General features: G+C 41.6%; 1 long non-coding RNA gene across 1 annotated transcript; it reads right to left on the bottom strand.

Moving 5' to 3' along the window:
* Positions 1-3,314: 3,314 nt before the first annotated feature.
* On the bottom strand, positions 3,315-8,629 carry LOC132794867 (uncharacterized). Its single transcript, XR_009633346.1, has 3 exons — positions 7,978-8,629; positions 7,313-7,907; positions 3,315-7,233 (listed from the first exon to the last, which is right to left on the bottom strand). It is a non-coding gene; the product is annotated as an uncharacterized LOC132794867 (long non-coding RNA).
* Between the last annotated feature and the right edge of the window lie 9,297 nt (positions 8,630-17,926).

Genomic DNA, 17,926 nt, shown 5'->3' with positions numbered 1-17,926 from the left:
TATTTTCTGATATTCGCATACCGGCAATTGGTCGGCCTTGCAAAATCGACGTTCGATTCAGTGCGTTCGCAAAGCCAAGATAGCGGTAGCGAAGCACTATCATTGAGACTCTGGTCGCGAGTTTTATGAAGAAAATTGCTGATCTGGAAGCGCAACTCAAGATGGAGCAGACTCAAGTGCTGTTAAGTGATTCATTATTGAGTGGAATTTAAGTGTAAGTGAGACGCGATCAACAGCCAATCGACAATGGCGCGTCCTCGTCGACACACTTGAGTGGAAATCTGCCGCCAAATACGAGTGCGAATCAAACGGTGCTCATGAGAGAAAACCGCCCAGTGCTTTTGAGTGAATTGTTGCCGCCTAATTTATGCGCATCATCAGTGCCATCTGGCTTTATGACCGCCAGAAATTCGAGGCCTCATTACACACAAGTCGCTGGATTTGCACCATACTACAGCCCAAGAGAGATCTCTGTACCGACACCGTCGACTATGGTTCTCGGATCTGCAGTATCAAGTGTTTGAAGGCAAACCAGAAGAATGGCCGATATTTGTTTGCGCGTTTACGGAAACCACAGCGGCCTATGGTTGGAGAACAATCTGCGTCTGCTAAAGGCCCTGAAAGGTGATACGCTTGTCACTGTCAAGTCATTGCTACCACCCGAGCAACGTAAACGCAGTGATAGAGCAGCTACGGTTCAGGTATAAACGACCTGAACAGCTCATACGAAGGCAGTTGCAAAGAGTGCTAGATCTGCAGGCTATTCACGAACAGCACTTGGAAAAGATCGTGCCTAGATCGTGAATAACCTGGCATCATCTCTTTAATCGCTACCTAATGGAGAAATCCTTTTGAGCAACCTGTCGCCATATGATCAGGAGTTTCCGGACAACAAGTATCAGGTGGATGGATGTCAAGGACGACATCAAAGATTGCTGCACTAGACGTAGTATTCCTCCAGGAGAACGCCGCCGCCAGTGGACGAAAACAGAAGTAAGAATGAGCAGCGGTCAGCGAGCTCAAGCAGGACCCCGCCAAGAGCAGTCTAAGAGTCCACGGAGCGGAATTTGAGCTGCGTTGAACCCCGACGATATTCGGATTTGGCAATCGAGGGGTGAATACGTATGCTCTCTTCGGCGAAGGTTCATCTGACTCGATGATTGATGACGAATTAAGGAGAAACCTGGCGGAGCGGGAAAACGCCAGCGTTACGATTTGCAGAGCGTACATGCTGTGCGGAATCTAAGCTTCAGAGTTTACAACGAAGAGATATTTTTATTTTTTTTTATTTTTATTTTGGACGTTGACGTACTAAGAGCAGTACCATCAAGTGGTCCAGCGATACCAAGCACGGACTTGTTGACGCGCGGACAAAACAAAATAAATTTGTGAGCAGCATGCATTGCACGAAAACCGCGAATAAATATCAAAAGACGCTGGACAGCATTAAATTAGATTAAAAATATGTTAGAATATATGTATAATAAGATAAATAACAATTAAATAAGCTAATAATAAGGTTTTAAGCAAAGGAATAGATTTACTAGAGCAAACTACGTTATTGAGATTATTATAGTTCACACACCGAATACGGAAGGGATTATGGCAAGCAAAGTTAGTAGATCTACGTGATATGAGAAGAGGAAGAAAATTCCTAGTGATCCTGACAGGAACTGCAAAACTAATTTGACTTAACAGCTCCAAAGAGTCTATTTCACCATTATTTAGTCTCTGTATGAAAACAGCACCTTGCATAGTTCTACGGTCAGAAAGAGAAGAAAGGTTTAGTAATAAAAGTCTACTTCGATACGGTGGTAATCTAATATTAGGATTCCAATTTAAACTACGAAAAGCAAATAATAAAAATTGTTTCTGCACCGATTCAATCCTATCTTGATAAACCCTATTCTGGGGATTCCAGACAAGAGATCCGTACTCAAGGATAGGACGAATCAGTGAGACGTACAAAATAGGCAAATAGCCGTTGAGCAAAGGCAAAGTAGCGAAAAGTTTGACCATTTCACAGAATAGTAATAAGGACCCTAAAGAAAGAAAATACATTAGCAGCAGTAGGAAGCAACGCTAACAACTGTGAAACAAAACACCAACCACAGTTTTGTACAGCGTGAATCTTTATTGTATGGAATGGAACGAGTAAATGTACAATTTTATGTATGTTTAATGTGCAGTGTACATTAGTGTAGGAGTAAGTGTTGGATTTTGTGTATTTTAAGTGAAATTTTGAACAATTTACTTTTATTTTGAATTGTATGTGTTAGTGTTATTACAAACATACATATAAATAAATCGGAACCAATATGCGTAGATATGTACATATGTTGCAGAAAAGTACATTTCGCAATAGGATCAACCCAGCACAGCACACCACGAACATTATTTAGGATGAAATAATTCGGTAGAGAATGATAGGGCAACAGTGTATGAGAAGGGAGACAACATGGAAAATGGAACTGGAATTGCAAGTGAAAATATATATATGCCAATAAATAAGATATTTATTTGGCGAAAATTGTATTTTTTGCAGTTGTTTCCTTTGGCGGACTTTGAATTTGTTAGCGGCTACTAGTGTATGTGTTAATTGAAATGGATCAGTTGACTTGTATGCACATAGGAGAAAAAATGGCGGGAACAATTGCCGATCCTTTCTCATGTACAGTAGAAAACAAAGTGCATAATTCTTTGCCAATGAAGTGTAGCTGGGGCGTGAAAATCCGTATACGTTCAAGAAATCCGGCTCAATGTTTTGGTGGTGACTTTGATGAGTAAAGACACTTTTTTTTTAGCTTTAACACTTTTATATGTAACACTGTTATATGTATATACGTACGTAGTCTAAGACTTAAGCATCAACACAACAAATAGGTAGTCAGTACCGAACTACAAATTCATCAGCGGTAACCTGATACTTTTATGCTTTGGTTAGCAAGAATAATTTTGAAGCAGTGACAATCTTACGAAACAAGATCAGAGGAACAGCAGGAGCGCTACTAGTATCTCATAACACAGTATTAAATTTTGATTCCATGATTGCTAGACAAGATTGCACTTATGCTGACAAAACTTCGTTGCGTGTCTTTCAATAGAGCTTTGAGATGGCGAAATAAGGCGGCCTCAGCCTAATGGAATACTATGATGAGGTAGAAAAGAGACTGATTATGGACACAACTAAAAAATTGTTATGAACGAGGCCGCTTTGCTCAATAATGAGGTCAGAAATGATGTCCTTCATGCTTTTATTTCAGAACTCTAAGGGTCAAAGCAATAGTTTTTCCCAGCGAGGGTCAAAGGCTTACCAAGTGCGTTGGCCTTAGCCATAGAAGCCGAGGCAAGCTTTGAGAGAAGTTTTTTCGCGAACTTCTATGCTAAAGCCATGGAGGTGAGTACAGCTTCAGAAGGCAATAGGTAGCATAATCATCAGAGGAACAAAGTTTTCAATCTTGTCAAGAGCTTATTTCGGCAGCTGTAGCCGTTGAAGATGAGTCGCCTTATTTTTCGGGGCTGGTTCCGCTTGCCTTTTTATCGAAAGACAACAGCAGTAGTCAAAACGTAGTTAAGCCCGTAAAGGATCTAAAAAGAGTAGTACAAGTTAGCTCCCAATTTACAGTTAATAGCATACATGGTTCTAGCAGTATAATTTTTCTATTTAGTCTCTCCTTCAGCGTTCGAAAAAAAGAAATAACAACTTTGTCAGAAATAACAACTTGTAAACCTCGTTTAGCTTTAGTGAGACAGAATATGACGCGTTCGAAAGGCTAATGCCCTGTTTGCACAGCACCAAAAAGCTATGTATTTCTTGGTTCGTTTCAGTTCAGTTCAAATTCTACATTTGACTCATTTAAAAACTCAAAAAAATCTCTGTTTTTTCCACGTGTGTCGGCAGGAAATGTATGTAACAAATATAGAATTTTGGTACAGACAATAATAACTCTAGTATGTAAGATTCCAGAGAATTTTGTTGTGATCGGATAAATTGTAGAAGTTATTAAAGAACAACTTTTGTATGACAAATTACGCCTACTAGGTATTATATTGACATTAGTGGCGGGTACCCCAGATGCGTCAGACTTTGAAAGAATTAGAATAGATTACTCAAAGAAAGTGAAATAAAATACATCCATTAGCATGTTGGCAATCAACGAATATATCGGTCCAAGGGACACACCTCGTCACGTTTTGTCGCACAGCGATCATGAGACTATTGAGCTAAAAGGCCGATAATTTCTTACTCGTGGAAGACCGACATCGAAAGCATCTTTAAACAAGTAAGAAAGCTACAGCCGATTGTGCTCGACTGTGAGATACCGGCAACCCATTTTGAATAAAAGCAAAATATTGCGGTTTTATTTTCAAAATATACCGAAAATACAACATAAATACTAAAAATATGCCAAACGGTATATTTGGTATATCGATATAGTACCACATTCAAAATATACCATAGACGGCGCAATATACCAGATTATCGGCCAAAGCAACCAAGTCCCCTAGTAAGTAGGCGTTTTTGCCCATACAAAAGTATTTTTTTAATAACATCGACAATTTTTTTTTAATCGCAACCAAATTTTTAGGAATTATAATTACCATAATTATTATTGTATATATCATAATTCTAGCTTTAAAATTACGCTTATTATTCGATTTTTGTTGATTGTTGTTGGGGCGGAAGTGGGCGTGGCAAAAATTTGAAACAGACTTAATGTGCGTTAAAATTATTGCTCTATTTCTCTGGGATCCCGTGTTTCATACGGACATGGCTAGATCGTATCGGCTGTTGATGCTGATCAAGAATATATACTTTATAGGGTCAGAGATGCATCCTTCTACCTGTTACATGCATTTCCTGCCGGCACAAAGTTATAATTCCCTTCTACCCTTATGCGTAGCGGCTATAAAAATATTATCGATATTTTTAATCTCATCGCAACCAAACTTTAAGACTATAGATATTATTGTTTGTACTAAAATTACACGTTTTATTCGATTTTTGTCGTTTTGCAGGGGCGGAAGTGGGTGTGGCAAAATATAAAACAAACTTGATTTGCCTACAATATATCTCTATCTCTTATATTCTCTGAGATCTAGGTGAGATCGGGCATGGCTATATTGTCTCGGCTTTTGACGCTGATCAAGTATGCTTTACACGGTCGGAGAAGCCTTCTGGCTGTGTGATACATCATATGGGTAGCGGGTATAAAAATATAAATATATTGAAACTCGCACACCACAATATATTGGCCAGACCCAACCTTGGGCAGGTTTTCAGGTCGCGCAGCAGAAAAACTTTACGTGCATACCAATATTGGCGCGCTGCCGCTTGATTTGGTTTCGTTATGTACCCCTAATAAGCTCTTCGAAAGACGGGACTTTGGTATAAACAAATGCATCTCAGAGTCGCATAATTAAAGCAAATGCGCGGGTCAAAATAGAGTATGAGTCGCATCTTCAATTATTCGGAAAGTGTGACTACAAATTGAATAACATATGATAGTGGTATTTTTTTAAATCGAAAAATGAGTGTTATCGATGGCGACATAACCGCGTGTGGATGATGCGACGGAAGATTCCACGAAACGGAAATTTTCAATGATGCAGCCTAGCCCAAACAGGATATAAATATCGAAGACATGGGCATAAAAAATAGCGAAAACGAGCAACACACAGAATCGCTGGACCCTTACAAATAATTGTAAGAACATAACGAAAATACTATCTGTATTAGAGCTTGGAAAACTGTTACGTTTTTGTTTATCGTTTGTGCCAGCAGTGTTGCCTATTTTGGTATTGGGGAGATATTGATATCTGGAGTATCGCAAGGCGATAATAGAGGTTTTTTTGAGCTGCTCTTCACGTAGCAAGGAGAGTAAAAAGGAGCGTCAAAATTTTTCACTAGAGGTTAGCATATTAAATTTTTGATTGAGGAGTCGAATCGCGAGCGATGTCGGTCTGAAGATCGTGCTGGACGATTTTTGTACTCTTTCTTCATATTGCGAAGGCAACATTTAAAAATATAATGGCGCGGGACACTCAACGGGCAGTTATCACCGTTGGAGCAAGGCCCGAGTGCCGATAGCCGTCGCATCGACAGACGCCACTCACCACCAGCCGGAGCAGCACCAACGACGTGGGACAGCGAACGTCAGACGACGCAGCCAACGAGGAGGAGCCCGACTGTATAACTGAAACAGTAACCAATTTAGCATTACGCTCGCTGCTTATCCTGGAGTATGAGGCAACCGTAGAATTTAAGAAGAAGGCCTTGCTACTGCTCCTCCTCGATGCTCTGTGGTTGAAGCATCGGATAAGGGCCGAAAAGCTATCCAACGGAGTCGACAGATTCTGTCCTATAGTCGAGGATGAAGGAGTTTACTGCAGGAGGGGATTGCGGCACCGATACACGATGAGATTAGCGCAGGCTTCATGGAGATGATAAAGCTAATGCAGGAGCTCATCCGCCCGCAGAAGGACGGTAGTAGTGGGCGTCGACCCGCCTCTTCGCAGCAAAAATCGATATCTAACACAGGAGCAGTCCCAATGGGCCAGCTGGACCCATTTGCATCAAGCAATGCTGATCCGGTTTCGTGGTTACCAAACTGAGCATGACATCATGCAGGAGCTACTGCAGAAGAAATAACAGTCTGGCGAAGATATCGATAACTACATTCATAACATGCGGCGGCTAGCCTCGCGCTTCCAGAAACATCTCCGGGACCTTGAGCTGGTGAAAATAATAAAGAGTGGATTAAAGGAAAGTTTGGCAAGATACATATATGCCATGGAAATACCCACGGTGGACGAGTTACGCCAAGAATGTATCGAAGTGGGGCTATAGATGAGTCGTCGAGGGCGCTCATCACAGGGACAACGAATTCGGTATCCGCACGGAGTCAAACTAGTAGTTAACGAGGTTGAAAACCCACCTCTGCGCGAAAAGAGTCCAACCAAAGGAAGTGGAGGAAACGGTTGCGTAGAACCGCGAGACGGTTGGAACTGCTGGAACTGCAGGCAACCTGGTCACGGTTTCCGGGATTGTATGTCCGGGACGAGGAGCATCTTTTGCTTTCGGTGCGGCAAGCCCGACACGTTTAGCCCGCAATGCGTCAATTGTCCGGGAAACTCCTGGGCGAACGCGATGAGACCGGGGCAGGCGCATTGGAGGCAAGACCCGATCAGAAACTGGAGTGGCTTACCAACAAAAACAATTGGAGGACAATACTGTAAGCGAAAATTACACCCAAGTTAAGGTTAGATATCGTGGATACATTAGTAAAAGGAACGACAGTAAGAGTCTTACCATAGTGTTAAGATCGTGTTCGGGAATACATGTCGGCCCGAAATAGAATTTTTGGTGAGCGGCAGATTGGAGAGATGACGTTGGCCACGAAACGCGTTATAAAGGCACGCGCTCGTTTTCGTCGGCGGTGGCTAACGAGGAGATAAGTCGATGAAGGAGTTCGAAGTGTGGAGACCACCGATCCTCGACTCTTTGCAGATATAATCATCGGTGGACATGCTCTGAAAAGCCTTCTTGACTCTGACGCGTCCGTTAGTCTGCTGGGACGAGGATGCCGAGAGCTTGTTAGCAAGATGAATTGGAATGTGCCCCCGTACACGTCCATGGTCACAATTTCTGCAGGAGCCAGTCGCCCGATCCTGGGACGAGTCAATCTGTCAGTACCATATGGCGGCAATTCGAAGCAGATAGTTTTCTTCATGTGCGCCGACTTAAAACAGGTGGTTTATTTGGGCATGGACTTCTGGAGAGCTTTCGACATCGCTCCGAATCTGTTTGAGACTTGTACCACAGAGAGACAACTGATGTAACAACTGTCGAAGTGGAATATTACCGGGGCGAGGATGTTGTCGTATCTGATCCGGAAATGTGGGACCTGGAAGAGATGAATCAGTTGGAGGCCGTGAAAAGTGAGTTTCTCCAATTTGAAATTGGGCAAGACTCACTTGTTACAACAGGGGATACAGCCAATTGAGGGAACCGAACCATCATAAAAGAGAACCACAGTTCATGGAGAACGACGGTCGTCATGAAGCCCTGCAAAAATCGATGAAATATGCGTATCCTATTCCATGCATCCAAGGGATTCTCTTGTAAATCGATGAGACGCACTTCATCTCAAGCGTCGATTTGAAGTGTGCCTTCTGACAGATTGAGCTGGAGGAAACGAAATCCAAATTCTGTTTTCGGAACCTCAATTATTTAGGTTTCATCATAGATTCGAGCAGAGTGGAGGCCATCAATAACATGCCTGCTCCAATGACGGTCAAGAAACTGCGTAGCTTCTTGGTATCTCGGTACCACTGACAAATGCTCCGAGGAAAAATAATGGGAAGTTTCAGTTAAGTGAGGTAGCCGTCAACGCTGTGGAGCAAATAAAGAAGTCACTTACCACAGCTTTAGGTTTAGGAGACTGGCCAGATGGTCAATGGAACTCCAGGCTTTTCCGTTCACCATCCAGATTAAAATGGGGACCGAGAATGTCGTTGCGGACACGCTATCAAGAAGCGTACAGGAGTTGGGTGTGACGCCGGAGGATCTTCTTGGGATCGAGACGACGGAGTTCGAGTCAACCGACTATAAGCAGCTGATCAGCGAGGTCACCAAGCAAGTTAGAAAGCAACAGTCGAGTGTGCTCGACTGTGAGATACCAACTACCCATTTTGAATAAAAGCAAAATATTGCGGTAATATTTTGAAAATATACCGAAAATACTACAAAAATACTAAAAATATACCGAATTGTATATGTGGTATATCGATATAGTACCACATTCAAAATATACCATAGACAGCACAATGTACCAGATTGTCGGCCTTTAATACCTTCCACAATTTGTATCTGATCGCAATCGAATTTTCAGGACTCATAAATACTATCGTTATTGTTGTATACACCAAAATTCGCAGCTCTAGCACCCGGGGGGTGGTTAAAATTTGAAACAAACTTGATCTGCGTTCAAACATTACAAATGTTGTTGAAAGCTCTATCTCTTATAGTTTCTGAGATCTAGGTGTTCACACGGACGGACGGACAGACAGACAGACGGATAGGGCATGGCTAGATTGTCTCGGCTGTTGACGCTGATCAAGAATATATATACTTTATAGGGTCGGATGCCGTCTTCTACCTGTTACATACATCTCCTGTCGGCACAAAGTTATAATACCCTTCTACCCAGATAGCAACGCCCAGGTAACGCCCAGGTAACAACCCGGGCGAGTTGGAAGCTGTGTTACACTCCGACAACGGACGACAATTTTTTTCCAAATCGTTTGAGACGATGATCAAAGCATTTGTAATCACCCACATGCGCACGCCGGTATATTCACCCCCAGAACAATGCCGCTGAACGCGTAAACCGAACCGTAATAGATGGTATAAGAGCGTATTTAGAAAACGACCACCGGGAATGGGATCTTACCTACCGGAAATCGAAGTAGCGATACGTAATGCCGTCCGTAGCGCTACTGGAGTGACTCTGTTTGTCACTGTGTTCGGCCAACACTTGTATTTGAACGGACATCAATACAATATGGCCAGGAAGCTGAAATCATCATAGGATCACAATATATATGACCTAGAAGCCCAGGATAGACAGGCCATCATCCTGAGTCAACTGAAGGAACATCTTGTTTGTCAAATACCTTATCGTTTGAGGTGTAGATACCAACGCCTATGAATTAGAAGTCTTTCACAGCAAGGATATACGATTAAAGATTTAAGACAATTTTTTTATGCAGTCACAGAACACGTTTGCAGCAGTCGAATGCACTATCAATGGTTTTGGTAGCAATCGGAAGAGCTGGGGCCCAACCATCGATAGTGCCTCAACACAGTGGACATCACAAATTATATGTATATGCTGCAATAACATGATAGAGGTGGACAAATATTGATAGTGGGCCAGCCATATGCGACGATAGTAAATTTTGAGCCTTCGATAGGGTCGATAGTGCCATCGATTTTCGCCGATAATATCCCTCGACATACAACTTTTGACGTATTGTCGCTTGTCTTGCATTCTTTGCCGCAGTCAAGGCATTCTGTCTAGAATCCAGACATGTGATGTTTTTTCCTTTTTTCTAGTATTGCGCCTATCTGGTGCAGAATCCTTTTCAAAGTCTGTGCTGGTGCAATGCTGTCTGTACTTGACGCATTAAAAGCACGCACAGGACGCGGTTCATTCGGCTTCTCCGGCTTTTGCTCAGTAAGCATGGGGTTAACTAAAAAGGGCCAACTGATGAGACGCACCACTACATAACAATAATACATTAAGAATTTGCGTAGTGTAGTGGGACGGGTACATTACACTTGCTGTCAAAAAAGTGAACGAGGGAAATCAAACGAGAGCATCACATGCAATAAATGAATGCAAAAGAAAGATGAACGTGGATAAGGTCCCGTTTCTTTTGCGCTGCTCTTTGCAATTCACTGTTATTTTGAATTCCTATTATTGTGACATTTTCAATAAAACCTTGCTATTCTATGGGTAGCGGATATAAATACAATCACATTATACCGCACTCTAAGATCACAAATATCACATTCTAAGTATCAGCCGGAGCCTGGATATCACCGGACATTCTCTGAGGAGGTGTTTCAGTATTTCCGTGACTCCACCCTTGATGCAGTTGATATGCCAAGCATTAGCTGGGCTATATGCCGAAGGTTAAGTGAACCTTATTTGAATTACATATTTACATGAGCAGTGACGGGCATGCCACGCCCATTTCCACAACAGATAGGTTCCAGAAAAATAGTGTTATTATGGTCAGTGCAGCTGAGTGGGATAGTATAATCAGGGGTCATGCTGTCCTTCCTGCCTATGGTACTGTTACCATAGCCTATTAACCCCACATCCATTGACCATCTTTCTTAGCGATGGTAAATGCGTATATATCCAGAGGATCGTACCAACCACTTTGAAAACTTAAATTGGCGTCTGTGTCCTTTCCACAAGGTAAGTTTTTTTATTTGTAGCCAGCCACCACACGTGAGTGAGGATGGGGCGGACAACCCAGATGTATAGCGTCCGCATAATAGTGGATGAAAGGTTCTCTGCGAAGCTAAGGATCTTTTTTGCCCGATACAGGTCTCCTGATGGCAATAGTTCATCAAGACTTGACAGTCACAATGGAGTCAGTTGCCCAAATTATTTTTTTTTATAGCCTCCAAACTTCATAAGATCTGCTAATCACAACTTCATGTTCCGCAAAATCCCACTGCTCGATTCACACTCTAATGCTCGTCCTGAGCAGACTTGGACTAGAAGACTGTTAGGACAGCAGCTTTCTCAGCTTGGAAGTGTCTTCGACTTTATTTAGACAACAAGAAAAATGTATGCTCACATATTGCGAGATAACCAATCGACAGAAAAAGGTATCCTATCCTTACAACGTAAGGAGAGGCAAATGGGGCAACGAAAACACCAATTGCAGTAGACCGCTATCAATTACTCAATAAAAATAATTAGAGTTGACGACAGTGAGTTCTAAAGCTTCGATGCTCATTAGAAAAGCGAAAGCTCTCGCTTTAAAAGTACAAATCAAAAACGAGGTCCGTTAAGCCATCCGTTAGTACTTGAACCATTACAGCACCCAATAACTATGCAGAAGATTAACGAGCATCTTTTCCGAATTACTCTCGAATGAAATATTCAAATATCTTCCTTGCAGATATTTTGTATATATTATAATATAAGTTCTTAGGACTTATTTGCCGTTTAATAAATTAATCAAATTTTGTTTTAAAGTTTTGCTAAAATTGCTAATCTTCTAACTGCTACAATTTTTTCAATAATTAATAACAATAAATAAAATCCATTATTCAGTTAATTTTTGCAGAGACTTTACACAATCCGAAAGGCATGATCTTAAATTAAAATAATGGCTAAATGCAATGGTCAATGGTGCTAGTAAGATCTTCAAGTGGGCTTCTTTTAAATCTAACTTGGGTGTAATATCTGCTTTGGAAAACTAGCAAAGATACTCCCAATGCTGCATAACGGCTAAACATCCTTCTTGTTGCGGCTCAAGATTTCCGGCATTTAAATTTTGTCGAAAGTAATAAAACCTAAGGCTATAGTTGGTATATTGATATAGTACCATACATTCAATATATACCATAGAGTACACATTCAAAGTAGACACGTAGTAGTACATTTGATCAACTAACCAAACTTTCATAATTCATAAAAAAATCTAGTTATTATTTTATGTACAAAAAATCTTTTCTAGCTTTTTTAAAATTACAATTTATATTTCTTATAGTCTCTGAAATTTCGGTGTTCATACGGACGGACTGACAGACATGGCTATATCGTCTCGACTATTGACGGCGATCACGAATATATACACTTTATAGAATCGGAGATTTATTTCCTGCAGATATGAGTAGTGGGTATATGAGTAGTGGGTATAATTAGCACAATTTGAACGAATTGCTATAAGAATTTATAAAAAGGATGTTTTAACTGCTTTTCTTTTTTATTTCATCCAAAATTTGGGGTAAGAGTCATATTATAATTCATACACTTCATAATTCGTACGAAACTTGCACCAGGTTGGGCATCAATAATGTACAATGTATGTAGGTAGGGTACGGCGCGGTGCCCCTTCACGAAGGCCAGCAGACGTGTTGAATAAATGAATGTTGACAAAGAACTTCATATTTAACTTTGTATGTTATGTAATATGCCAAGGTGACTGCCACCTCGCGGCCTTAGTGAATTTATCATTGTAGTTGAGGTTAGACGATTAGATTGAGTGTCTAATCAGATTAACCGGAATAATGTGGATCTGTCGCTGAATGGACCGTTAATTTCTACACAACTTTTTGCGGACTTAGGAAATTATAACATAATAGAAGCTGTTACCAATGTAACTTTTAGAGTGCCACATGAGCCCTGCAGTGAGTGCTACGGTATCGTTTATCGCTTATCGATATCGTACGATATGCGGGCACTCTAAAAAAGGAGCGAAGAAGGGAAAGCACGCGAAAGCAAGATCTTTTTTAACAAGTGTACCTTAATTATAATTTCATCGTATTTCAATATTAAAATAAATATCCATACAAAATACAAGCTTACACAAAGCCATCCCTTCACAGTTCAGAAGTGAGATCTGATAAGTTGTATAGATTTGAAAGCGTGAAAATTGAGGATGATGAAATAGGAAAAGACATTGCGCAGTTAACAAAATTGAGACAGAGAAAACCAGCAAGAATAGTCGGCGTTGAAAGTTTGCAGTGAGATGTGTTCTGCAAATAACGGATTAGTTCCTTTTCTTCGTGGCAGGCGGATTCAAAGTCGTGGTTACACCAAGAGACGGTGGAGTCTTAAAAAACATACTAGAAGTACATGCGTGTGTGTATTTGCGAAATACAAGACATTGTGAAATACATAGCAGCAGTGTACGTGTGTGTATTTGCGAAATACAAGGCATTGTGAAATTCATAGCAGCAGTGTACGTGTGTGAGTGTGTGCAGAATTATTAAAACGCAATAAGAGAAATAAACAGGAAAGGCAACATATGCACAAAATAACTGATCTTAAGGTTGATCAGTTGAAATTCCTTCTTCACGGTGTGGATTTGCCAACATCAGGAACGCGTGCTGAATTAATCCAGAGACTGATCGAGCATGAGGGTTCGACAGAGATTGAGATGCCGCAAGCAGCTAGTCTTCCCAGTCAACAAGAAGATGCAATTGCGTCACAGGCAACAGCTATTTCGAAACTAAAAGGCGAAATGAGACAGCTAATGGAGATGATGTCCCAGTTTATTAGCGTTCAAAGACAGAATACATCGACAGTTCTAGCCAGCAACCGCTAGCAATGAATAGTGAAATTCAATCACCAGATTCAAGCAATGTATGCAGTCAAGGTCAGCAAGTAATTAACATAGCGAGGCAAACGTCAGTGAAAGAAATAGCGAATACCTTGCCAGAGTTCGACCCCAGTGACAAAAACGCCATCACTGCCAAACAATTCATTGATCTGAAATCAGAAATTTTTGCTGCTCGCCATCTACACTCGCCTCAAGGGTTCTGCCAAGAGTTGGCTCGACTCATCACCAGTGGTGCATACCCGATGGAGTAACTTTGCCGAAGCTTTAAACGACGAGTTTGGTATCGAACCAGACAAAGCAGAGATTCACTTCACTATGGCCAACGCAACGAGAAAGTCGAACGAAACTGTTAAAGAATATTGTTTTCGTATGTCAGCCCTTGGTGTTCGGTATAAGCTTAGTGAAGCTGCGGTCATCAGGTACATCAAAGCCGGTCTACAGCATCGAGAGTTGCAAAATAGCATTGCAGCGATTCAGTTTTATAGTATGAAGCAGCTACGGGATGCAACTGAAAACTTCTTCATGAACCGAAGCCGTTTTGGCGAGAATAAGAGGAGTATGCCACCAAAAGATTACAGCGACAATCAAAAAGGCGAGGTCAATGCTAAGACAGCAAAGCAGAAGGAAGCTTTGAAATGCTAGAATTGCGGAAAATCGGGACACTTTACCAATTCTTGTCCAAAGCCACCACTGTCAGCTCGCACTGTTACGTCGCGTTCATTGATTCCGGAAGTGAGGCTAGTATTGTGCGCAGGTCAGTAGCCAAAAAAATTAAAGCCGTTCACAGCAAGTGTGCTATGCAAATCAGAGGCATTTGTGGAGGTACAGGTATGTTAACCGAAGCTATACAGCTGGAAATAGTCATCGATGGAAAAAGTGTTTCTGCCAAAGTTTATATTGTCGAAGATGAGATACTCCCAGAAGATTTTCTGTTGGGCCAAGACGTCATCGTAAGTGCTAAACTATCATTTGATTTTGAGAAGATCCAGTCTAGTGTCAACCGAGCAGTACCGATGTCAGCAGTTGCAGATGTTGGTAATTTCGAGAAACAAGAAGAGAAGGACAAAATGCGTGAGTTGTTGGAAAAATATTCTACAGTTTTCTCAGTTGGATTGCGTGGTATTAGCAAAACAAATGTCGTGCAGGCAGACATCATTATCGAAAGTGGCAAAATAGTGGTAGTGACCAACTATGCGTTGACTATCGGCGATTGAACAAGCTTATCCAAAAGGAGAACTTTCCTATGCCACACATCGAGAAGAAGTTGCAGGAAGCAAAACGTCATAAATGGTTTTCTTCACTGGACTTAAACAGTGGTTATTATCAAGTGGAGATAGCACCAAGCAGTCGTAAGTACACGGCATTCATCACCACAGACGGGTTTTACGAGTTCAAACGTTTACCGTTTGGACTAAAGAATGCTCCAGCCGTCTTTAATAGGCTTATGGCAGAACTGCAAAAACGTGTACAAAAAGACGATATTATATACTACATGGATGACATCCTTATTGGCAGCCAGGCGTTCGAAGAAATGTACGAGAAACTTCAAAGAATTCTGCTGGTATTGAGAGAATGCGGATTAACATTAAACTTGAACAAATGCGAGTTGTTTAAAAAGTCTATCAACTTCCTAGGTCACAAAATACACGAAGATGGAATCAGTCCGGGCGAAATTAAGACAAACGCTATTGTCATGTTCCCGTCGCCAAAGAATATTACTGATGTTAGAAAGTTTTTAGGACTTAGCGGTTACTTCAGGAAATTCGTCGCCGGATATATATCAGAGCCAATACGTATATTATTGCGCAAAGATCAGCCGTTCAAATGGGAAAAGTCACAGCAAGATGCCTTCGATGAACTTAAGATGCGAACTACACACAGATGCCAGTGCAATCGGTTTAGCTGGAGTATTGCTGCAGAAAGACGCTGACCAGATGAAGCCAATTGCGTACTATAGTCGAGCAACTTCAAAAGCCGAGAAAAACTATCACAGCTACGAGTTGGAGGCCCTTGCCGTTGTTGAGTCGTTGGAGAGATTCAAGTACTACATTTATGGTAAACAGATCAGAATTGTGACTGAATCCATAAAGACGTCTATGGAGAAGAAAGATCTCATCCCTCGCATGGCCAGATGGTGGTTACGTATCCAGGAGTTCGATATCAAAATTGTACATAGAGCTGGACGTCAAATGGATCACGTAGATGCACTGAGCCGTACTCCGTTTGAAGATGCACATGATATGGACACAGCCAGCCTAAAGATAGCAAAGACTCTTTTGGACGAGACCGATTGGCTATTTGCCACACAACTACAAGACGACAAAATGAAAAGCATTGTCACCGAGATGAAAAACGACAAGAAATCTGAGAACGACGACTATGTGATCGAACAAAACAGACTGTTTCGCAAGCACGATAACAAGCTCCTGTGGGTAGTCCCAAAACAGTTGAGGTTCCATGTTCTTCATGAATGTCATGACAAGGCTGGACACATGAGCACTGATAAAACTCTGTCACGGATTCTGAACTTATTTTGGTTTCCTCGCATGCGTAACTTTGTGAAAACGTATGTCCAGTCCCGTGTGGGCTGCGCATTTTATAAGATACCAGGAGACCGCCAGAAGGGTCAATATCACTTCGATGACATCACACCAATACCGTTCTTCACAGTTCACATGGACCACCTGGGACCATTTCCAAAGAGTTCGAAGCGGAATGAGCATATTCTCGTGATAGTCGATGCATTCACGAAATTTACTGTACTGAGAGCTGTTAAATGTACTGCAACGGAACATGTCATTGATGTTCTTCAGGAAATAACAGCCTACGTTGGAATGCCGCATCAAATTGTTACTGACAGAGGAACAGCTTTCACTTCCAGAGACTTTGAGAAGTTTTGCAAAGCAAATCATGTAAAGCATATTTTAAATGCCGTACGGACTCCAAGAGCAAATGGTCATGCAGAGCGAACAAATAGGACTATACTGTCAATGCTGCTCCCGTCGAATGAAACTGACAAGCGTTGGGACGAGAAGATGAACATCATCCAAAGGAGTGTTAATTCCATGACAAACACCACTACTAAATGTTCTCCTTCCCAGCTGCTGTATGGTTATGAGCCCAGAGATGTACTTAAGAACACCCTGACGAGTGTGATCCAAGGAGAAGATCGACAAATGCTTACGAATGCTGAGCTGGAAAACCTTCGAGCAGACGCTGCAACGCGTATTAACGACCATAGAGCCGCAGCTAAGAAACGCTATGACGCCAAGCATTCCAAGCCAGCTACATACAATAGCGGAGATATTGTTTTGGTCGAGAATGACCCTTCCAGTACCGGTACCTCACGTAAATTGGAGCCACGTTATAAAGGACCGTTTATACTCACCAAAGTGCTGCCCAAGGATAGATATCTAGTGGAAGATATCCCCCCATGCACAGCGAAAGCAGAGAGACTACAAATCAGTCTATTCTTCCGACAAAATGAAGCATTGGTGTCAGCTGCCGCCGGATGAATCAGACGACGAAGAAGACAATGGCGAGATCACAGCAAACGACTCTTGCGAGGACGCTGCGGTTTTTCAGGAGAGGCCGACTGTAACGCTCGGGTAAAAGAAGCTGTTACCAATGTAACTTTTACAGTGCCACATGAGCCCTGTTACGGTATCGTTTGTCGTTTATCGATATCGTACGATATGCGGGCACTCTAAAAAAGGAGCGAAGGGAAAGCACGCGAAAGCAAGATCTTTTTTAACAAGTGTACCTTAATTATAATTTCATCGTATTTCAATATTAAAATAAATATCCATACAAAATACAAGCCTTCACACTTGTTTTTTTTTTTTAAATAATTTTATAATATTTTTATACCCGCTACCCATAAGGTAGAAGAGTATTAACATATAACTTTGTACCGGCAGGAAATGTATGAGACAGTCAAAAGGAGGCACCTCCTACCCTATAAAGTACATGTATTCTTAATTACCATCAACAGCCGAGACGATCTAGCCATGTCCGTTTGTCCGTATGAAACACTGGATCTCAGAGA

Source organism: Drosophila nasuta, chromosome 4 (genome assembly GCF_023558535.2).
Source record: "Drosophila nasuta strain 15112-1781.00 chromosome 4, ASM2355853v1, whole genome shotgun sequence".
NCBI classification, from domain to species: Eukaryota; Metazoa; Arthropoda; class Insecta; order Diptera; family Drosophilidae; genus Drosophila; species Drosophila nasuta.
The sequence above is the reverse complement of the archived record's forward strand: the minus strand, read 5'-3'. Positions and strand labels throughout refer to the sequence as shown.